The sequence below is a fragment of the Coptis chinensis genome, chromosome 9 (assembly GCF_015680905.1).
Source record: "Coptis chinensis isolate HL-2020 chromosome 9, ASM1568090v1, whole genome shotgun sequence".
NCBI lineage: Eukaryota > Viridiplantae > Streptophyta > Magnoliopsida > Ranunculales > Ranunculaceae > Coptis > Coptis chinensis.
Genome location: NC_141464.1, coordinates 7,244,895 through 7,253,442, shown reverse-complemented (window position 1 = coordinate 7,253,442; position 8,548 = coordinate 7,244,895). Strand labels below are relative to the sequence as shown.

The window sequence follows — 8,548 nt, the reverse complement described above, 5'->3', positions numbered from 1 at the left end:
CCCTAGAGTCGATGTCTCAATTGTTGTCGAAATAAAATATCGGTGTGGCTCTATATATCGGCATCTGGTAGTGATATTTCAGAACTAATGGGCTGGGCTAAGCCCGAAAGGCCGATTGGATCCGATAATCCAGGGCTCATGTGCAAAACACCACCACCGAATTTTCTACTAGAAAAGATGGATTTCCACATTTATATGACAACAATATTACGAATGTGACAGGGTACTATGTCATGTCATCATATCTCATTTTGCAGCTAATTTCTTTAGGCTGGAATTTTTTTTGCAAAAAATAAAAAATAAAAAAATAATTTCTGGCGTAGAACCTCCTCCATCTTTTTTGGATTGTAACCCTGTTTACTTTGAAGCTTAATATATAGATGATGGGATTATCGAAGAAAAAAAAAATAATTGCAAGGACCCGATTTTGGATTATATAATTCAATTTCTGGATAGTCTCCTTTCGGAAGCAAAGGTCATTGTTGCATGGACACAACTGGAAACAATGATCTAACAACATCCCACTCTAAACTTACGTCCAAATCTGGATGGGATCCATTTGTAAATCGCGATAACCTTTCATTCAGAATTATTGATTCTTCGAGTCAAGTTCCTTTTAAGCCTTACAAGGTCGGTGTAGCCACAAGGGGTTAACAAAAGTCAAGCATAATTATGATTTTGTTTTGTCATTTGGTGCCATAGAAATTTGTGAATTTGGACTAAGAACAAGGTTTGTTAGTTTTATACATCACTTTGAACACTGCACAATAGTTCTAACGGGATTCATGTAAATATATTGTAATACATGTTTTTTCTTAAACGGATGTGTAGGTGGGGCAGCTTATATAATGTATTGAACAACTTATATAGAGTCTTGAACAATTTTTCAATTTATGCTTATTAACTTGTTCGTGGACAACTTATATATGACACTATATAAGTTTCTCAAGATATATAACATGTCCGCTCAAGATAAAGCCTGGTAATACAATATGTTTAAATTGCTTTAGACATGAATAAAGTTACTTCAGACATGAACAACGGAAATTCCATTGCATTGTTTTTGGCTTTGGCTCATTTATTTGGTCGCTTGGTCTGGTGAGTTATGGATGTTGATGGCAGAAGCGTGCATTGGTGTCTAGTGATGTTCGTCACGCGAGATACCATGGTCAGTAACATATATATATATTAATATATATACACACACGAACATAGGAACAAGCCATACACCTAATTTTCAACCTTTAGGGGTTAATCACATTTTCTTTATTCGATCAAAGGTCAAGAGAACCTGCATAAGATATTTTAAATTCGAATATGTCAAGAGAACATGCATAATTTGCATATGATATTGGATAGGATAATTGAAAAATGGTTGGAGCTGACTTCTGAGTCTCTGATGTTGTCAGCATTGTGTATCTGTGATGAAATTAAAAGAGTAATATTCAATTTTGAAGGAACAAATTAAAGTCTTTGTTTTCGCTTGTACGAGTGTGTAAAATAGTTGGGTTCAGCCCTGAAATCGATGGTTCACTTGTAGACTACTTATCAATTAATTCAGCGTAACGTATTTCAGCCCTGAAACTTTGAATTTTTTGAGGTAATTCAGTTGGTACCCCCTATTCATTAGTTTAAAATCTGAAATACGTACAGAACAACAAATTTCTCTTCGTTCTTAATCATCATTCCCTTACACACTGACTCAAAACATATTTATTGAAGCTGTGAGTCTGTGACAAGGTTCTACTAATTAATGCATTAATTATAAAAAGTTTTGTAGTGACTCTCAAACTAAAAAAATTCAGAAAATCGGTTGGGACTTCAATTCCTTCCACCGGCATACGAGTAATCTTCAACCGTACCATCCTTACTAAAAATGTCATTTGCAATCACTTTCGTATATCTAGTGCTATCCTTGAAATAAATATGTGCTGGCTGGGCTTATGGTTTCACATGGGCGCGGCTCACATTCGATTGAAGTCACTGTGTAGTCTTTATTAGTCCCTACTTAAATAATAATAAGTAGCAAACCAGTGAAGTGCCATCAATGAGCAAAACTAATAATCAATTGAAATTATTCTTATCAGGTGACAGTGGGATATCATTTTATATACTACAAATATTCTTCCAGAAGGGAGGAAGAGCATTAGCAATAATGCATGTGTGTATAGTGTATAGTGTATGCTACAAATATTCGTTAAACTTATAATTAAAAATGAAGAAAAGAATGCCTGCCAAAATGCATACGTTAGTGTTAGACAAAGGCGAGGAAAAAAAGGCACTGGGCACCATGTCAAGGCGAATCTGGTGCTGGAGAACCGTGTGGGGTCTTTTTTATTTGTACAAAACCCTGTTCACGGACAAAATTCTTATCTGCTTCACTAGGCTTTCAATGTCAAATTACAAATATGACCATCATTATTCAATCCGGACCAAGCTGCTGCATGCCCTTCTGTCCCAGTCCAAATTTTGTAACCATTATTTTTACTATTTTTCTTTGGTCGAAATTCCAGGCATTCCAAAACATCCATGAGCTGAACAAAGTAAAAAAATAAATAATGTGGTAGGAGGTATAAATATTCTGGTAAATGTCTGGTTCAGTGATATATATCAAGAATGTTTGATATATACATATGTTTTTTTCGATAACCTAAGAATGTTTGATCTTAAAATCTGCTAAATGGCCACCACAGATATGCAAAACAGTAGATATGGACTGATGAAGTCATGAAACACGTACATTAAGGATATTTTGGAGTATAGTAGCAACGGGAAATTGCATAGCAGTAAGCCAATAACATCCCAAGTACCGAACCGTCAATTAGGTTCGAGTGTTCAACGGGGTTGACTTACAGTGGAATGCTGCAACATTGACATTTTCACTCGGTTTGGACTTTGGACCACATTCTTTACTTTTGGCACTCAAGGCTTCTTCAAGCAAAATGATGTAAGCAGTTGGGTGAGTATGTCTTTGATTGGACCACAGAATATGTCCTGTACAAGGGCAACAAAGTCATTCCAGTTCAGTTCTCTTATAAAACCATGGACATTACTGCCTTGTTGGTGGCAGGAACTCTTTCATTCTTTTTAGTTCCATTTGTTGGTTAATAATTCAAAGAAACCTCAACACTGTACATCAACAAGTCAATAAGGTACCTTCACTTTACTTACTATCTTACTAGAGTTATTGATTGAATTTTATGTTAGTTGTTTATGAATTAAGATTCTCTCTGGTGTAATGAATTAGTATTGCATGGAATAATTGTGCAAATAGTATGTTGGATGTGAGCATATGGTCAATGATTCAGGAAAATGAGTTGGTGAGAGATTTGTGTATGTATTTCTTAGTGTATTTTTTATGTGTATTTGTTTCTTGTTTACATTTGCCACGTGCAAACCATTCTGTGTAACAAAGACATGGACACAATTGTTGGTGTCAGAGAAAGAGCCTTCCATGGTATTTGACCAGCAAACTTGATTGATCTTCTACCTGTTTGATGCATGAGATAAACACAATCTTTTCTACCATTGTTTTGGTGAAATTTAGGATATTGGAGGAAGCTGTATTTGTTTAAGGAAATGAAAACCGAGTCCCATCTCTTCTCTTCACCAAGATACTATTAGTTTTGGTTGTCTTGAAGAATGAAAGTAGGAGCAGTGGAACGGTGGTTTGAGGGAACAAGAGAGATGTGAAATGTAGTGGTAGATAGGATGAGTGAAGAAGGATGATGGAGAAAGGAAGTAGGCTTGAAAGTGTTGGTGAGAGATATAACAGCAGATGTATAGAGTTAAGGAGAATCAGAATAATTTTGAACAAGGAAGCTCTACCATGCTTTCCTTGTGCAGGTATATCTGTATTCTGCAGAGGATCTATTCAGATTTGGAATGGCGCTTCTCAACCATTCAATAATCAAGAAAACCTCTAGCGTTGTGAGTACGAAAGTTCGGACATAAGTTCTCGATCTTATTAGTATCTCTATCTCTTTCATATGATTATAGATGCTTGGTAAGCTCTCATTTTCCCAACCTACAGATGAAAGATGCTCAGTAAATATTTAATGCCCTCTGCTTATACATGCAGATTTGTTGTTATGTCGAGAAAGTAATCGATCAATGCATAATACTTTTAACCTATGGTTAGATGCTGGTAGTATTCTGCCACTAGTGATTTCTTCGGGGTTTCTATGACATTTCATCTTTAGGATTTTTTCAGCAAAAAAGGCAAAAGATGTGTAGTATGTCTAGATCAAACAATGATTCAAGCTACTCACGTCTTTTCTCTCTAGCCATCTGTTCCGTAAGTGGACAAATATCCACTTTTCTTCTACTATATTGGTTTTGAATAAATTGGAAAAGTTGCCTGGACCACCATTACCAATCACCACATGCTCTACTTGCTAATCATACAATCTTCCTGCTTAGGAATTCCAGATTGCCAAATAATGCCTACACTTTGTCGTAGTAAATCCCTTAGAATTTGTTCATCTCAGTTGGATATACAACAAACTAGATACTTACCAGAAAGGTGTAAGCTCCATATTAGTTACCTGACTAACCCATAGCACCACATCTAGAAAAGGAAATATAAAGATTGAGTATCTTTCAGCTGAAATTTTTTAGGCAATGGTTTGACAATAGTTAGTAGGACTTTTATGTATAGATAAGAGTGGTTTGTTTGTTTGTTTGCTTTTGTTTTTGTTTTTTTTGGTTTTTTTTTTTTTTTTTTTTTTGCTCATATGTGTTCTGCATTCAGTATGTATAGTTTCTTTCTTTCTGTTTTCCTTTATTATACAACAGACCCCTCTACCTCAGTTAAACTGAATATTAAATCGTATATCAACATGATAGTTCAAGTTATAGAACATACCTTAGTCCTAGCGGAAGAAACCCGAATATAAATAATGAACCCTTGTTGGTCGTTACAAGCCTCGTCTCAAGTAGGATTTTTAATAGAATCAAGCCTTTGAATCCACACCTTAAACCCACTCCTTGTGAATGGAGAAAGAAGAGAGTAAGAATTTGAGATAGCTAGAAAATAGCTAACTCCCACTACTCTTGAGTAACAAGAGATTCAAGATAGATTCTTTTCTATCTAGTAGGATAACACATAGTGCATAATATCCTACGATCCAGGGAGTAGTTTATATTGGAGATGGATCCTTGATCCATGTGGGCGGACTTAAGTGATCTAACCCACTTACAATACCTAAGAAGGGCATACTTAAAGTCATTTTGCTCAATGAATCTGGTTGAATGCTCCTAAGCACCAAACCACTAAGTAATGGGCAGTATACATCCAATCCGGACATCTTAGAGCTGTTAAATTTTGTGAGTAAAGAAAACCTCACTCATATAAGGTATATTTGTATTCCAGATCTAATAGGTGCCTTTTGTCGCAAGTCTTGGTGGTTTTCAACTGACTGCTTTTGGAATGTAACTTACGCAAAGCCTCATTGCCCTTGGGGAAGGCATGTAACTACATGGAAAGTCACATATGCCTCGGATAAGGTGAAATTATAGAGAGACAATACTCTGCCCAAGGGATTGCCTTCCCTTTTCTATCAAACCTTCTTTCTCTACACCTTAAACATATACCTTAAACATATAGGAAGAAATTCACTACACAAATTTTGTAAGAATTTTTCAAATTGATTCTCCAGAGAGAGAGCACTATAGACTACCTTTTTTTTTCAGATTAATTCTCCAGAGAGAGAACACTATAGACTACCTTTTTGACGCATAGACAGTTCAGTCCTAGAAAGTTTACGCCTGAGGTTCTGTGCTAACACGTAGGGGTAATTTCTGATCTGCACTACTAATACGAAATGCTCTGCGGTACATTTATTGATGTGATTTTTGTTGTGCCTCAGTAATTATTTGTGGTTTTTTTTCTACATACATCTTTACAAACATTACCTTTTACGGATATTGGCCCCTAACAGTAAGGGGCTCAGAACACCCCAGGTTCCTAGGCGATTATTTTTTATAGTTTTTACTTTTTAAATTCTAATTATCACTTGGATCCATATCATGACTTTCTGACATATGGAAACTCCACACTGAATGATGTGTACACTGCATGAACTCTTTTCCAGTTTGTTTTTCCGTTCTCTCAGCTTCTAGAGGTTCTGTTTAACTTTCAGAGTTCCAGTGATTCTATTCAATTTTCTTGTAGGTGATCTGACCTTTATAATAAATTGTCAATGGAATGTAGTGAGGCCTGTGAAAGTAACTAATGCGGCTGCTGCAAATGTGTGTGTTCCAGCCACAAATGCTGAAAGGCATCGATAAGTTGTTAGTTCCAGAAGAGTTCTCAGTTAAGTTCTGTGAGTAGGTCTGCTGGGAACTGCTACCAGTATTAGACTGAAATTCCAGTTGGCCAGCGCTGATTATCCTTCAATGCAATCTTCTCAGAATCACGAGGATTTAGGTGTGTCTCAGAAGCTTTATTATCAGCCTATGCCAGGGCCAGGGCCCTATTGCCTGCCGCCAAATTATCAGATTTCAGACAACAGCCTTTCATTTGATGGCAGCAGTCAGGTGATTCGCTATCGAGTTCAGACTTCTCATGAAAATCACTGCACCTTGGAGTCATCCTCTACAGGTGGTGTTTACAAAGTTTACCATTCCCAGTCTACCGAAAGTTTTTCACCTAATGGTAGCCCTCCACAGCAAGATTCTCAGTCCTGCCATTCAGAACCACATCACTCCCCAGATAATATACATGGGTCTCCAATAAGTGTGTCCTGTATCACATCTGATGTTGATGATCTGAGATATAAGCTGAGAGAATTAGAAACTGTGATGCTAGGGCCTAATTCAGATATTATGGACAGCTTAGATAGCACCATACAGAATGAAAACAGCCCATCCTCATCAGAAACAGAGTGGTGGAAACAAAAGAGGGAAGTCATCCCAAGAGGGGATTTGAAACAGCTTCTCATTGCCTGTGGAAAAGCTGTTTCAGATGGCGATTCATTAACCACAGGCTGGTTAATGGGTGAGCTACGGAAGATGGTATCTGTCTCAGGGGATCCAATCCAGAGGTTAGGTGCATACATGTTGGAAGGGCTTGTGGCAAAATTGGCCCTGACAGGGAGTTCTATCTACAAAGCCTTGAGGTGCAAAGAACCGTTAAGCTCTGAACTCCTCTCTTACATGCACATCCTCTATGAGGTTTGTCCATACTTCAAATTCGGTTACATGTCTGCAAATGGTGCCATTGCAGAAGCGTTAAAAGGTGAAGATCGAGTCCACATTATTGACTTCCAGATTGCGCAGGGCACCCAATGGATCACCCTGATACAGGCTCTGGCAGCTCGCCGAGGAGGACCACCACACATTCGGATCACAGGGATAGATGACTCCACATCAGCGTATGCCAGGGATGGAGGACTTTACATCGTGGGGCAGAGGCTGAGAAGGCTTGCAGAGTCATTGAAGGTGCCCTTCGAGTTCCATGCTGGGCCCATGTTTGCCTGTGAAGTTAAGCTCGAAAATCTTGGGATTCGACCTGGCGAGGCTTTAGCTGTGAATTTTGCACTCATGTTACACCACATGCCAGACGAAAGCGTGAGCACTGATAACCACAGGGATCGACTGTTGAGATTGGTCAAGAGCTTGTCTCCAAAGGTGGTGACCCTTGTTGAGCAAGAATCTAATACCAATACCGCTGCATTCTTTCCACGATTCCTTGAAACTCTGAGCTATTACACAGCTGTATTTGAGTCGATTGACGTAAGCCTCCCAAGGGATCACAAGGAACGAATTAATGTTGAGCAGCACTGCTTAGCCCGTGAAGTAGTAAATATCATAGCATGTGAAGGTGCAGAGAGGGTGGAGCGTCACGAGGTTCTTGGAAAGTGGAGGTCCCGTTTCAGAATGGCTGGGTTTACTCAACACCCGTTGAGCTCAGTAGTTAATACCACCATCAAGAATCTGTTGGAGGAGTATTCCGACGAGTACAGACTTGAAGAAAGAGATGGGGCTCTCTATCTTGGGTGGAGGAGCAGAGCGTTAGTTGCCACTTGTGCATGGAGATAAAGAAAGCTTGACGATTTCTTCTTATGAAAGGACTGTGCTGGAGGGGGTAATGCATGTAATTTAGTTATAAAAAAGTAGTCAGATTATTAGCCCCCTTTTGTTGCACTGTACTTTAATGCTCCTTTTACTTCTTTTTTATGGCGTAGCTTTCAAGTTACCATTTAAATGCTCCGCCTGTGTTATGTAATTGATCATCATGTTTAATGAGTGTCATACCCCATGTGAGAAAATGAGTTGATCATTACACAGATGATGCAGTTTACTCGCTACAGATATGGTCCTAAGAACATATTCAACTCAAGATGGTTAAAATGGTGAATCAGGTCTCAGATGATCCTTTTTATTTTGATATAGCCGAATGTACTGACTCCATTGTTGAGCAGGATGCCTGCATCCATATATATGATTCCAAGAACATTTACTTGTAGGCATAGTCTTGTCTTCTGCATCTTATAGAGTTGCAATTAGTCAGTCAAGGAAAAGAAAAGAAAACAAGTTCAAATTT

General features: G+C 38.1%; 1 pseudogene across 4 annotated transcripts; it reads left to right on the top strand.

Annotated features, from left to right (window-relative positions):
- The first annotated feature begins 2,995 nt into the window (after window positions 1-2,995).
- LOC147474620 (scarecrow-like protein 21 pseudogene) lies at window positions 2,996-8,312 on the top strand (annotated as a pseudogene). 4 transcript variants are annotated; one of them, XR_015208586.1, is made up of 2 exons: window positions 2,996-3,152; window positions 6,176-8,312. The product of XR_015208586.1 is annotated as a scarecrow-like protein 21 pseudogene, transcript variant X1 (transcript). The 4 variants fall into 4 exon arrangements; XR_015208587.1 differs by having other exon boundaries at window positions 3,001-3,152; window positions 6,215-8,312; XR_015208589.1 differs by having other exon boundaries at window positions 3,012-3,152; window positions 6,266-8,312.
- The last annotated feature ends 236 nt before the right edge of the window (window positions 8,313-8,548 follow it).